The sequence below is a fragment of the Macaca mulatta genome, chromosome 1 (assembly GCF_049350105.2).
Source record: "Macaca mulatta isolate MMU2019108-1 chromosome 1, T2T-MMU8v2.0, whole genome shotgun sequence".
NCBI classification, from domain to species: domain Eukaryota; kingdom Metazoa; phylum Chordata; class Mammalia; order Primates; family Cercopithecidae; genus Macaca; species Macaca mulatta.
This window is the reverse complement of record NC_133406.1, coordinates 127,055,902-127,069,698: the sequence shown is the minus strand read 5'-3', so window position 1 is coordinate 127,069,698 and position 13,797 is coordinate 127,055,902. Positions and strand designations below refer to the sequence as shown.

Here is a 13,797-nt window from a genome sequence, read left to right as displayed (position 1 = left end):
TTTTTGACAAAAGTGCCAATAATATACACTGGGGAAAGGACACCCTCTTCAATAAATGATGCTGAGAAAATTGGATATCTATATGCAGAAGAATGAAATTTCACTCCTAACTCTCAATATATAAAAAAATTAAAGACTTCAAATTATAAAACTATCAGAAGAAAACACAGGGAAAACACTTCAGAACGTTGGTCTAGCAAAGATTTTATGGCCAAGACCTCAAAAGCACAGACAAAATGTACAAATGGGCCTATGTTAAACCAAAGAGATTCTGCACAGCAAAGGAAACCATCAAGAGAGTGAAGAGACCACCTGTTGAATGGGAGAACATATTTGCAAGCTATTCATCCAACAAGAGACTAACATCCGGAATACACAAGGAACTCAAACAACTCAACAGTAAAAATAAAAACAATCTCATCAAAAAGTAGTCAAAGGACATGAATAGACATTTCTCAAGAGAAGATGTATAAGTGGCCAATAGGTATATGAAAAAATACTCAACATTACTAATCATCAGAGAAATGCAAATCAAACCACAGTGAGATATCTCACTCCAGTTAGAATGGCTATTATTAGAAACAGAAAAAGTAGCAGATGCTGCTGAGGATGTGGAGAAAAGAGAACTCTTATACACTGTTGGTAGGAATGTAAATTAGTATAGTCATTACGAGAAACAGTATGGATATCTCTCAAAAAACTAGAAATGGGCTGGGTGTGATGGCCTATAATCATACCTATAATCCCAGCACTTTGGGAGGCTGAAGTGGGAGGATCACTTGAGTCCAGGAGTTGGAGACCAGCCTGGGCAACATCGGGAGACCCTGTCACTACAAAAAATTTAAGTTAAATTAAAAAACTAAAAATAGAACTACCATATGATCCAGCAATCCCATTACTGTGTATTTACCCAAAGCAAAATAAATCAGTGTATCAGAGGGTTACCTGCACAAACATGTTTATTGCAGCACTATTCACAATAGCATAGATATGGAATCAACCTAAGTGTCCATCAACAGACGAATGGATAAAGAAAATGTAGTATATATACACAGTGGAATACTACTCAGTTATAAAACGAATGAAATCCTGTCATTTCAGCCGGGCATGGTGGCTCAAGCCTGTAATCCCAGCGCTTTGGGAGGCCAAGACGGGCGGATCACGAGGTCAGGAGATCGAGACCATCCTGGCTAACATGGTGAAACCCCGTCTCTACTAAAAAATACAAAAAAAAACCTAGCCGGGCGAGGTGGCGGGCGCCTGTAGTCCCAGCTACTTGGGAGGCTGAGGCAGGAGAATGGCGTAAACCTGGGAGGTGGAACTTGCAGTGAGCTGAGATCTGGCCACTGCACTCCAGCCTGGGCGACAGAGCAAGACTCTGTCTCAAAAAAAAAAAAAAAAAGACATCCTGTCATTTGCAGCAACATGGATGGAACTAGAGGTCATGATGTTACATGAAAGAAGCCAGGCACAAAAAGACAGATATCATATGTTCTGACTCATGTGGGAGCTAAAAAAGTTGATCTCATGCAGGTGGAAGGCAGAATGATGGATACCAGAGGCAAGGAAGGGCATGTGGGTGGGAGAGGGGTAAGAAGAGAGGTTGGTTAAAGGGTACAAACATACCGTTAGATAGAAGTTATAATGTTCCACAACAGAGGAGAGTAATTAGCAACAATGTGTTATATATTAAATATTTGAAAGTAGCTAGAAGAGAGGACTTGAAATGTTCTTAACATGTGGAAATGATTAATGCTAGGCCAGGCACGGTGGCTCACGCCTGTAATCCCAGCATACCGGGAGGCCAAGGTGGACGGATCACCTGAAGTCTGGTGTTCCAGATCAGCCTGGCCAACATGGTGAAACCCTGTCTCTCTACTACAAAAAGTACAAAAATTAGCTGGGTGTAATGGCATGCACCTGTAATCCCAGCTACTTGGGAGGCTGAGGCAGCAGAATTGCTTGAATCCGGGAGGCAGAGGTTGCAGTGAGCCAAGATCGCACTACTGCACCCCAATCTGGGCAACAGAGCAAGACACCGTCTTAAAAAAAAAAAAAAAAAGGATTAATCCTCAAGGTGATGGATATCCCAAATGCCCTGACTGGATCATTACACATTCTATTCATATAACAAACCAGGTAAGTCTAGCTTTGGTGTTTACAGCAGTGCATCTCTGAGCAAGTCACTTAGTCTCTCTGAATGTTGACCTTCTGGTCTGTAAAATCAGGAAAATACAAGGATTGGGAAAATGTATGTAAGGCATTTGGTATATATAGGCACCCAATAAATGGTTGTTATTTTGCAAAAATCGCATCACTCATTTGTTTCCATTTTATTGTAAATTTTTCAAACACACAGCAAAGTAGAATTTTACCTTGAATAGCTGCATACTAACCACCTAGATTCTACCATTAGCATTTTACTAAAATTGCTTCTTCACTTATCTGTCCATCTCTCCATTCTTCTATTTACCCATTAATCTATCCTATTTTAGTGATTCATTTTAAAGTAGACTGCAAGCATCAGTACATTTTCCCCTAAATACTTTAGCATGCATATCATTAACTACAGTTCAGTATTTGGTTAGCTTTTTCATTTGATGTAAAATTTAGATACAATGAAATGCATGAATCTTAAGAATACATTTGCTGAGTTTTGATGAATATAAACACCTGTGTAATCCAAACACCCATCAAGAAATATACAACATTTGTATCACCACCAAAAGTTCCCTCATGCTGCTATAGCAAGATGTCCTAGACTGGGTGAAAAGGAGAAAAGAAAGAACGTTCCCTCATGATCCTTTCCAGTCCTTTCCTCTTTCACCCCTACAAGTGACCATTGCTCGGATTTTTTTTCCCTCTGTTGATTACTTATTATGGAATGTCATTTAAGTAGGATCGCATGCAGGACAGTTGTTCAGGTGGCCTCAGACTGAGCCAGTTATTCCCCTTTTCTTGCTTGTAGTGCTCAAGGATAACTGTAGAATATGCTGCAAATGCAACATCTTGACATAAGGGGAAGCTGGCCAGAACAACCTGGGCTTTGTGCCTGTTCCCCACTACCCAGAAATAGGATTCCTTCAATACTCTGGCCCAGAGTGTCACAGTACCCCTGGGTCTAAAACCCAGAGCAGGCTGCTTGCTGCCTTCAGCTGCAGTGCAAGTAAGGCATTCACAGTCAAACTCATCCACCCCAGGCAGTTTTCTGAGCCTTGTGGGACTGGGTCACAACGAATCCTAGGCTTCTGTTATCCTTGCTGCGTTATCTGTAAGGAATAAACCCACTTCGTGTAATTTGTATGTGTGGCTCTTCTGTCTTACCCGACTCAGACAAGCAGTGTGCAGTGAACTTGCTTCTCATGATATAGTCTGTACTCTTATGTAAGGCTCCTTTCACTCAGCATAATGTTTTTGAAACTCATGTGATTAGTGTCCTTTTTTTTTTAATTGCTAAGTAGTATTCTATTGTATGAACATGCCACCATTTGGCCATTATCTTGCTATTCATTTTAAATAAATACTGGTTACCTTCCTTTCCTTATGGTGGATCATCATGAACAGTATCAACTGCCACGAAACTCAACCAGAAGGGAATCGGCATCCCTGAGAAAAAACACTAAGCTAGTGGGGGACGACACTCCTTACACTGTAAGATCTTCGGTTAGTTCTTTAGATATAGCATGATCAGAAATAGATTAGATTTTAATTTCCTCCAGGGAGATCCCTCACTTTGTCTTATTTTTATTCAGTGCATTTCCCCAGCTTCCTTCACCATGAAATGACTTGGAGCCAATTAAGAGCCTTCTGCTTCCTCATCAGTAATATTTATGACTATGGAAATGTTTATGATGCATGGAGAGAGCTTGGGTCAGGTAGGAGATCAAGCTTTTGCTGTCCTTGTAAATGGGATTTGTCTCCTGCTTGTTTTTGCCAGAGTTGTAAAATGGAAGAGTGCACATGGTATAGTTTAGGGTTGCTTTTTTTTTTCCCATCTAACCTTTGCATTCAGGCTGTGGATTATTACTGACCTTTGTGCTTGGAATGAAGGAGGTATTTTGGTTTTCTGGAGACTTTGGTCGTGTCACCCCCTTTTTCTGGGCCTGCTGTCAAACTCCCTGTCCAGGCTAGAGGTGTAACATGCTAGGGGAAGGCCTTTTTAAATCCAGTAACAGAAATTTCTGCAATCTGTATGAGGCTTAGGAGCTGCTGGAAGCCACCTAAATGCATAAATGTGGAACGGCTAGAGTCATTTTGTGTTTCTGGTAAAATTGCCAGGGAAGCAATTCTTTCACCCCAGTATCCATTTTTCTTTATCCTCCCTGCATGCCTTTATTCTCATCTCTCAGGAATTGCCTTTCTCCAAGTCTAAGGCCTCCACCTGGACTGGAAACCCATCCTCTGCTACTCAGACCTGGCCCATCTCTGTTGCTAAGAACTCCATTGTAAACGTGGCTTCTCCCTTCCCCCTTCCCCTACTGCCCCCAAACACTGTTTGCATCCCTCCTATAATACTAAAATATGTTTATAAAAATAAACATTTGTATCAGGAACTCATGTATCCAAACAGATCTATTTAGGAATGCCTCCTATGTGCCAAGTCGCCCTTTGACATGACTGCCCTCTTCTCTTCGCTTCTGGAAGTCTTGAAACCTGCACTCTCTGCCGTAGTTTCCCCACTCCTTAGTCCTTCGCAGCCTTGTCCATTCTTACCACTCTACTGACAGAGTCCCAAAGGTTGCCATCGGCTTCTCAGCTGGCAGACAGGGCAGGCTGTCCTCAGTCTTGCCTCCTTCTGGTCCCGATAACCCTGTCACCTTCTGAGATGCAGCAACATCCCATCACTTCCCACAACCCTACCATTCTGCCTTCTCCTTTATTGGATTTTATTTTTCCTCCCACATCCTAAAGGTGGTCATTTCTCAAAGTGATGCCCTTGAACCGATGTCATCCCTTCTCCAACCACAATTTCAGCTCTCCCTGTGGGCGGCGCATCCTGAGTCTGTGTCTAGCTCTAACCTCCCCTTGGATTTCAGACCCTAATTCCAAGTTGCTTTCTAGACAACTCTTCCTGAGTCACTTTACCCCTAACACCAACCTTCTCTCCTAAGTGAAGAGGTATAAAACATGGCTTCTGCCCCCAGGAGCTCATAATTTAGTCCGAGAGACACACATGCAGATTTTGAAATGTTCTGTAACAAACCCTGAGAGCTAATTAACATGAAAGGTGATGTTATAATGAGAGTCATGCCACATGACAAAATGTTAAGGAGTGGTACTATCACCCTGTTCTTACTCACAGTAGAGAGAAATTGTGGGCTCCATTGCCCAGGAATGGTCGTATAGAATCTGGGTCCCATCAGTGAGGAGGAACAGAAAGGGGTGTTCATTCCAGACATGCACGGGAAGCAAGGACCTTTCAAAGAACGTTCTTTTAACCTATATTCAGCCACACTGGGCATGATGCTTCTTGACCTGAGGTAGAACTGCTCCCTTAGGGAGATTTTGGAGGCCCTTTTGTTGTTAATTGTTACAATGACTGGGGGATGCTAACAGCATTTAGCGCCTGGAACTCAGAAATGATAAATGTCCTGCAATGAGCGGGTTAGTCCCATGTCCAGCCAGTAGTGCCTAGGCTGAAAAACAACACATGTGGGGTAATGGGAAATTGACTCTTCCCTGTCCTCTCCATGCTCCCAAGAACTCCATTCTGGCTTGTGAAAAACCAGTCCTGGAATTACCCATATATGAAAGTAACTAATGCCCAACAGACAAACCAAACAGTTGCCTAGGGCACTAGCAAACTGAGAGACAGAAAGAAGGGTAAGTTCAGCTGTAATGAGCTTATTCACAATTTTGCAGGCAGAAAATCTAGAAAGTCGCTTTTTAAAATTTTAGCATAAACTTTAATGTTAAACCAAAAAATAAAATTTTATTTTGAATTTCATGTGCTGTAAAATTGTATTTTGAATTTCATGTGCGAGTCCCTGTAAACTTGTCAGTGCTTAGGGCAATAAAGACATTAATCAGGTTGTAGGAGTATCCCATAAAAAAGCTATAAATGTGTGATTGAGGAGTTGCTGGAAATATTCACGATGCTGACGAGGCTCATCTCAGGAAGGCAAGACTGAAAAGGAGCGTAATTAGGAAATCTAACCAGTGAAGCTCTATGTTGTCTGGGGGAAAACAGTAAACAGATGATGAGAGACCAGTCACTGGTCTGTTGGTCAACAAATAATTACCCACTAACTACTGTGTCCCAGGCACTGGGCTGGACACGGGGATACAGTGGAGAACAAGACAAGTCCCTCCCTTCAGTGTGTTTACATTCTGGGGTGGGGGAGGGGAAAACAGACAAAAATACCACAGACACAGACCCATTCATACACACCCAGACAGACATGCAGATGATCACAGGTCAGCAGAAAGCCTAGCGAACAGTGAGTCAGAACCATTTTGCAGGTTTTTCCAGCCCTCTCAGGGAAGGTCAGTGGCCACTTGATGATGGGATCCCTAGGTCTCAGCAGGGTTGGTGGAAAGGAACCTTGAGGCTACCTACCTTCCCTTGTCCCTGCACACCCTGTCCTAGCCCAAGGTGCTGAACTTGGCAGCATCATCCTGTGTGGGACAGCATGGTGGGGGGCATCCAGCACTAGGAAAATCCCCAGGGTCAGAGCTGGGAAATCTGAGCCCTACTCAAGTCTGGGTGGCTAGGAGCAGAACTTGACCAGGGAGACGAGGCCTAGGAAGATCCTGATTGCTCACCAGGTAAATGGCTGGAGCATGTGTTCTTGCCTTATTAGCTGTTGGGCTTGCAGGGGTGTGGTCTGATTTAAAGGAACTGGGAACTATTTTATGTACAATTCAGCCTGGTGTCAGGTGTGTGACTCAGAGTCCCAACAGGAAACAGATGTCATACTCATTAGAGTAACTCAAGGAGGGTGAGCTGAACAAAGGTGTGGGTGAAGTGGTGGGAACCAGAAGGGGTGTTGGGGTGTTTCTGCAGCCCGTAAGCTGAGCTGTAACCACTCCAGGCCCAAGTGAAAGGGGAGGGAGTGGACATTGAAAGGAGGAAGTAAAAAAGTCATGTAGAGGAAGGTAGATATGACAGGGTTACCTTGAGAGAGACTGAGGGGCAAAGCTAGCCTTGGGCCTTCTCATGGGGAGGCAAGGTCCTCATAGGGGACCTTGTTCCTCTGCTCTGCAGTATTCGTGGGCTTCCCATTGGCCAAACCCAGTGAGAAGTCAGAGGACAGAGTGAGCAGAAAATAAGCAGCGCATGGTGACCAGTAGCCAAGGGTGCAGACAGTCCGGTAACACCATCCATTATAAACCAGGAACCCAGTCTCCCAAGAGGTTAGCTAGCTTTAGGAAGAAAGAGAAACTATGCACCAGCCTGGCACCTGCCCTGATGTGACTCTATCTTGCCTACCTAAATCCATTAGGTACACAATGTTCCCCTTTGGAGCTGTCTACTTCTTTCTCCCCATGCCACACTACCTGTGGCCACCACCTTCTCTAACAGCTTTGCCATCTCATCCAGTCCTCTCTTGACCATGCAACCATCTCTTTCCAACGTGCTGGCCTGGGCCTATCACTTCCTTCCCTAACACCACCTCACCACAGCATCCAAATGAAATCCACACAGCTTACCATGGCTTATGAGGTCCTTCATGGTCTCGCTGTGGTTTACATTTCCAGCCTCATTTCTTGCCAATTCTCAATCTCCCCTCAACAAATGCCCCTCCTCAAATCCATCCCACTATGGTCCAGCCTTACAGAACTGCTCGCTGATCCCTCTTTGACTCCAGGGCCTTTGCACATGGTATTTCTCCTCCTGAAAGTCAGGAAGTCGATTCTAATCTAACTCTTTCTCATTCCTCATTCCTCTGTTGCTGGTTGGGCTAGACAAGAGTTCTATGCTGTTCTTATATGCTCCCATAGCACCCTGGCCCTGCTCAAATAATACTTTTTAAAAATTAATTCAATAGATATTTACTGAGTACCTGTAATGCACCAAGCCCTTCCCACCTCAGGGCCTCTCCCATGCTGTTTTTCCGCTTGCACATTTATCCTTTTACTCTTCATCTAGGTAACTCTTACATATTCTTTGAGTCTCTGCTGAAACGTTATTTCCTGCAAGAGGTCCCCACCCCTTTTCTCTCCCACAGCATCCTGTATGACTTCGTTTATTTGATGTCTGTCTCTTTCTCTCCACGTGGGAAGGGGCCAGGTCTGTTTCATCCATGATTGTGTTCCCATCCCTAGCTCAGAACCTGGCATGCAGCAGGCACTGGTTACATATGTGGTAAAGGAGGGAGGCAACAGGGTTCGCCCATAGACCATGACAAGGAATAAAGAATTGTATGTTCCAGGGGTGAACTCAGGTTTTGCGGAGCCTGAAGCTTAGACAATTTGAGGGTTCTCTTTTAAGAAAAATACAAAATTACAAAAACAAAATTAGGCAGAAAAGTGGACCTTTATGTAGATTGGGGAAAGAAATAATAAATTGTTAAGCCTTTAAAGTGGAAAAATACTTCAAATATCACAAAATACAGAAAAATGTTTTTGTTAACTGCCTAGCACACTGCAATAAGTCTTTCTCCACATTTTTTGGCTGAATAATACTCTTTTATTGCCTCTTCATATGTAATGATTCTGTAATATTTTCTATATAGAGAATGGAATGAGAATTAAGTCCTCTGGCATAATAATTATATTTATGATTGACGCAATGCATAAACACATGTGACCACAGCCAGACTTATTTGTTGTTTGCAGGACCGCTACAGTTTGTATCCTACAAACACAGGAATTCTGATAAATTATATTCGGCATTTTAAAAAGGGGAAAAAAAGGAAAGCATGTAATTGTATCGCCGCAGTACTCAATATATATATGCCTAAGGTATATGACTATGTATCAGTGAGAACTGGATTCTGCACTTACGATCTTACACATCTGATGTTTGGAAGAATTTCCTACAGACTAGCTTTTGGCTCTATACAGTTCAAATCCTGTTTCTCCTCTATTACCCACATGCTTCCAGGGCCAGGCTGCATAGGACACTCGCAAATCCCATATGGTCTTTGGCCCTGCATTTGAGTGCCATAATGCCAGGTAAGTCGGCACCATGGGCAGTAAGTGTGTTTCTGGGAACCATTTCTGCACTGAGATGGCTAGCAAAAGCCAACTCTACACAAAAGTGACTGCAAACCACCTAGATATGTCCCATAAAACAACTGTATCCCCAGCTTAACCTCCCCCAGCCAGATCACAAAAATGTCCATGGCCACTTCAGTTCTGGGCAACATGAGGGGGAGTGTGACAGAGGGGAAGTCTGAGTGGAAAGGGATAGCAGTCTTAACTGAGTGTGGTTCAAATAGCTGACTTCGGCAAGTTTCACAAAACATGTGATCGCCACAAACACATTACTAGGGTCCCCTTCAGAACTTGTCCTAATGGGCGGCCCTAAAGCTTAAGTTTTATTAACTTCATGGTAAATTTGCCACTGCCTGTATCGTATTATTATGTGTGACCCCTGGCACCACATCTGGCACATAGTAGTTGCTTAATAAATATATGCTGAGTAAGGAAAAGTGTTGCTTGGCCCCATTACCCAGACGATAGTCTTTTCCCCCAGTAGATCTCATCCCTTTATTGAAAGCTGGTGCTCAGAATAGTTGATAGACTTATTGGAGGCACTGGGAGGAGAAAGAAAGGGACCGCTTGGTGGGATAGGCTTTCCCATCTCCCCATCACCGGGCAAATAAACTGACGCCAACACATCAGCCGCCCTCATTAGCAGCGAAGCGGCCCTGGCTGCCCTCTTGGGGTCATTCTAATTGGCTCTAATCAGGGAAAGCCAGTTCTGGGCTTTATAAAGTGACAACAGCTCCACTGTTAGAAGAGCAGGTAGAAAGATCACACTGGAAACACCATTTCCAAGCACAGAGTAATTACAACTCATTCTGGCTTTCGCAGCTATGCTGAGGAATCTTTATTTGTCCAGCCCTGCTGATAGTGGCCTTCCGGCTTCCTGCTTCCATTTTCTTCCTTGTTGTGAGGCAACAAGGGATCCCACACACTTTTTTCTTCATGGCCTTGGGTCCAGCAAGAAGAAATCTGGATTCCTAAGGGGCTGACTCTAGGGGTCTCCGGTGCTGAAGAATTAAGAGTCTAAAATTCTAGGGTAAGGAGAGTAGGCTATGTTCTAGACAGGCGAGACTCTTCGGAGGACCGTGGTTTAAATGTGCTGGTGACTGAGAAGCAAATACACTTCCTACTCTAGCAGCCACTTGGCATGTCCACATTGTATGCTGCACTCTCAGCAAAACCTTCCCGGACCCCCGGGCGGTGAGCCACTCCTCTGGGCTCCCACAACATTGGGCCCATGTCTCGATTACACGATTCACTGCATTGTCTTTCATTTACTAGCTTAGCCATCTGTCTTCCAAGATGGACTGCCAGCTCCTCAAGGGCACTAACCAAGCCTCATTCGTATTTATATTTTTGGTTTATTCCCTCGCACAGAGCCTAGCACTTGGGACATATTGACTGACTCCTCAAAGGAAGGGAATGGAAGACATTGGTAGTAAGATGAACCAGGAGCTTCCAGACAGCTGAACACATGGATGGTGGTGCACCCGGAGAGGACACAGAAGCTCCATGCTCCTACACCCAAATCACGCTCTGTGTCTCTTCATCTGTATCCTTTATAATAAACCAGTAAACATAAGGTCTATAAGAAAGTAATAGGGTTAAGTGATGTCATAAGGGCAAGGCCTTATCCCAAAGGACCGTTGTCCTCATGAGAAGAGGACAAGACACCAGGGAACGTTCTCTCCACACAAGCATAGCCAAGAGGCCATATGAAGACGCAGCCAGAAGGCAGCCAACCACCATGAGGGAAGACAGCCCTCATCAGAAACCAACCCCGGTGGCGTATTGATATTGGATATAGCCTCCAGAAGTGTGAGAAAAGAATTTTTTTTTTTTTTTTTAAAGACGAACTGGTGTGGGCATAGAGTTTTACAGTAGAAATAGCAGGTCAAAGAGGTTAAGTTTGGTCTTGGGAGTAAACTGGTTCAAATTCCAGTTCCACCACTATTTTAATGAGAATTAGATTTGGCTATAAATGACAAACCCCAAAACAATACCAGCTTAAGCAAGTTAGATGTTTACTTTTCTCTTTCTTGTAAAATTTTGGAGGTGGCCAACTCAAGATTCCCAAGTTAGGTCCAGCGTGTCCTCAGGGACCAAGGCTCCTGCTCCCCTGAGGCTCTGCTGTTGATGGCCTTGATCACATCATGGCACTGGCTGGCACCCTCTAGCTCAAGCTGTCATGTCTGCATTTCAGCAGTGGAGAGAAGGCTGAGAGTTCCAGGAAGCCGCACATTCCGCTTTTGCTTATATCCTATTGCCCACGATTTAGTCACAAGGACACCTAGCTTCAACAGTCTGGAGAATGTAGTCATAACTCCAGAAGGCCACATGCTCAGCTAAAAATGAGGGTCTATTACTGTACAAGAAGGAGAAATTAGATTTTAGAGGAAAATAGTCTCTGTCATACTAGCTGTGTGACTTTGGGGAAATGAATGAATCTCTCTGATTCAGTTTCCTCATTCAAGAGTTAGAATAATGCAAGCAAACACCTTAGCAAAGTGCCTTGCATTGATGAAGGGTTGAGCTATTATTTTCCTTTGGTTGTGGCTAGGCTGGCAGGTGGCAGGATACCTCACAGGGAGCGTGTACACGTAAGCCTGCCCAAATCTGAGTTTTTATTCGTGCCACTTACCAGCTCTGTGACTTGGGGTTACTTGACCTTTGTGAACCTTAGTTTTCTCATTTATAGAATGGAGGCAGCAATAATCCTTTCTTTATAGGGTTCTTGTGAGGATTATTTGAGATATCATATGTAAAGCATTTCGTAGAGTACTAAGCAAGTCTGTAAGTGCTGACTTCTTTTATTATTACTAGTCAAGACAAGCCCTGAGTGACCTTGAGATTGACCATGAAGAGGATGCTGGAGAAGGTTCCATAGGATTCTGCCTGGCCACCAGACTCCAAAATTCAACTCAGTCTAAGGGGTGGGACTGAGGCTGTAACCAGGAGGCAATAAATTAACTTGGCCTCCAGTGACTGTATTAGGACGCTTGCATTTTGAATTCTCTCCAAACACAGCTGACCTTAAACGCAACGGGAACATCCTCTGCCTTCCTGCATGTTTTCACTCCCTCAGACTGTCAGCAATTCTCATCTACAGGGTGCCTTTCCCAAAGGGCTCAGGCAAGAAGCACCAGGATGAGGAGTCCTAAAGCCAGAAGGAATTTCTGGTCCCAGTAGGACCTGGAGGGCTGTGCCCAGGCTGTGTATAGGCTGGGACTGCCTGGCCCCTCAGGCAGAAGTTGCAGAGGAGCAGAAAATAAGCCTGGATCAGGTGACCCAGACTTCAGCTTGATGAAACAAGCAAAACACACTATTTCTCTTTAGCTCGGCTCCTGGGATTAGCGGTTAGGTCCCCAGAGTATACTGGGTATTTATTCTCGGAGACACGAAGCTCCAAGGAGTAGCAAGAGTCGGAGGCACAGGGCCTCCCCAGGTAGCTCACTGTTCTACTTCTTGCAGAAGCCAAATTGGGATCATCTGCCATATACCCTTCATGTTCACACGTTGCTTCTCAATTCAGCACCAGCTGAGCAACTGCCAGGGGTCCCTGAGAGACAGGAAAGACTGGGTGGGAAATGGACGACTGCGGCCCTGCTAGCTCCCAGGCTTCCAGGCTCCCAGGGCACCCTTCCCACTCAGTCCTACTGACCAGCACAGTGACTGCTCCATCAGTTACCATGGCCGCTCGGCAACCTACCTGTAAACGAAGCCACTGTTTGATCCCAGAAAACTCCCAGTTAAATCACAAATCTGCTGTTTTTCTGCAGTCTGCGAAGAGGATGTATCACCTGAAGCGAAAAATTGTAAACAACCTAAATGACTAAGGGAAAGGGATTGGTTGCACAAACGATGATTCCATCATTTCAAGTAATATTAGGTGGCCATTAAAAAATATAAATCATTTTTCTGAGGATCCGGCAAGATGGCAGAGGTAGAGCAGAAGAAGAAGCGGACCTTCCGCAAGTTCACCTACCGCGGCGTGGACCTCGAGCAGCTGCTGGACACGTCCTTCGAGCAGCTAACACAGCTGAACAGTGCGCGCCAGCGGCTGCGGCTGAAACCAGGACTGCGGCGGAAGCACCATTCGCTGCTAAAACGCCTGCGCAAGGCCAAGAAGGAGGGACCGCCCATGGAGAAGCCGGAAGTGGTGAAGACTCACCTGCGGGTCATGATCATCCTGCCCGAGATGGTGGGCAGCATGGTGGGCGTCTACAACGGACCTTCAACCAGGTGGAGATCAAGCCGGAGATGATCAGCCACTACCTGGGGGCGAGTTCTCCATCACCTACAAGCCCGTGAAGCACAGCCGGCCCGGCTTCAGGGCCACCCACTCCTCCTGCTTCACCCCCTCAAGTAGTGGCTCAGCTAATAAACGCACACGTCTCAAAAATAAATAAAATAAATAAATAAAAAATATATATATAATCATGAGGATATATATATAATCATGAGGAGATATATACATATATAAATTCGTGAGGATTATGTGGTGACTTGGAAATATGTTTATATTATGATGTTCAGTGAAAATATAAAATCTCATCTCTGCCATGAGTGCAGTGGTAAAAACTATATGTACATCTGGATAAAGAAAAACACACCAAAAAAGGGAAAAAATGGGGTGGGAAG

The 13,797-nt window shown here is 44.5% G+C and overlaps 1 pseudogene across 1 annotated transcript; it reads left to right on the top strand.

Moving 5' to 3' along the window:
• The first annotated feature begins 13,070 nt into the window (after positions 1-13,070).
• Positions 13,071-13,565, top strand: LOC709255 (small ribosomal subunit protein uS19 pseudogene; annotated as a pseudogene). The gene has a single exon (XR_001447155.3). The product of XR_001447155.3 is annotated as a small ribosomal subunit protein uS19 pseudogene (transcript).
• The last annotated feature ends 232 nt before the right edge of the window (positions 13,566-13,797 follow it).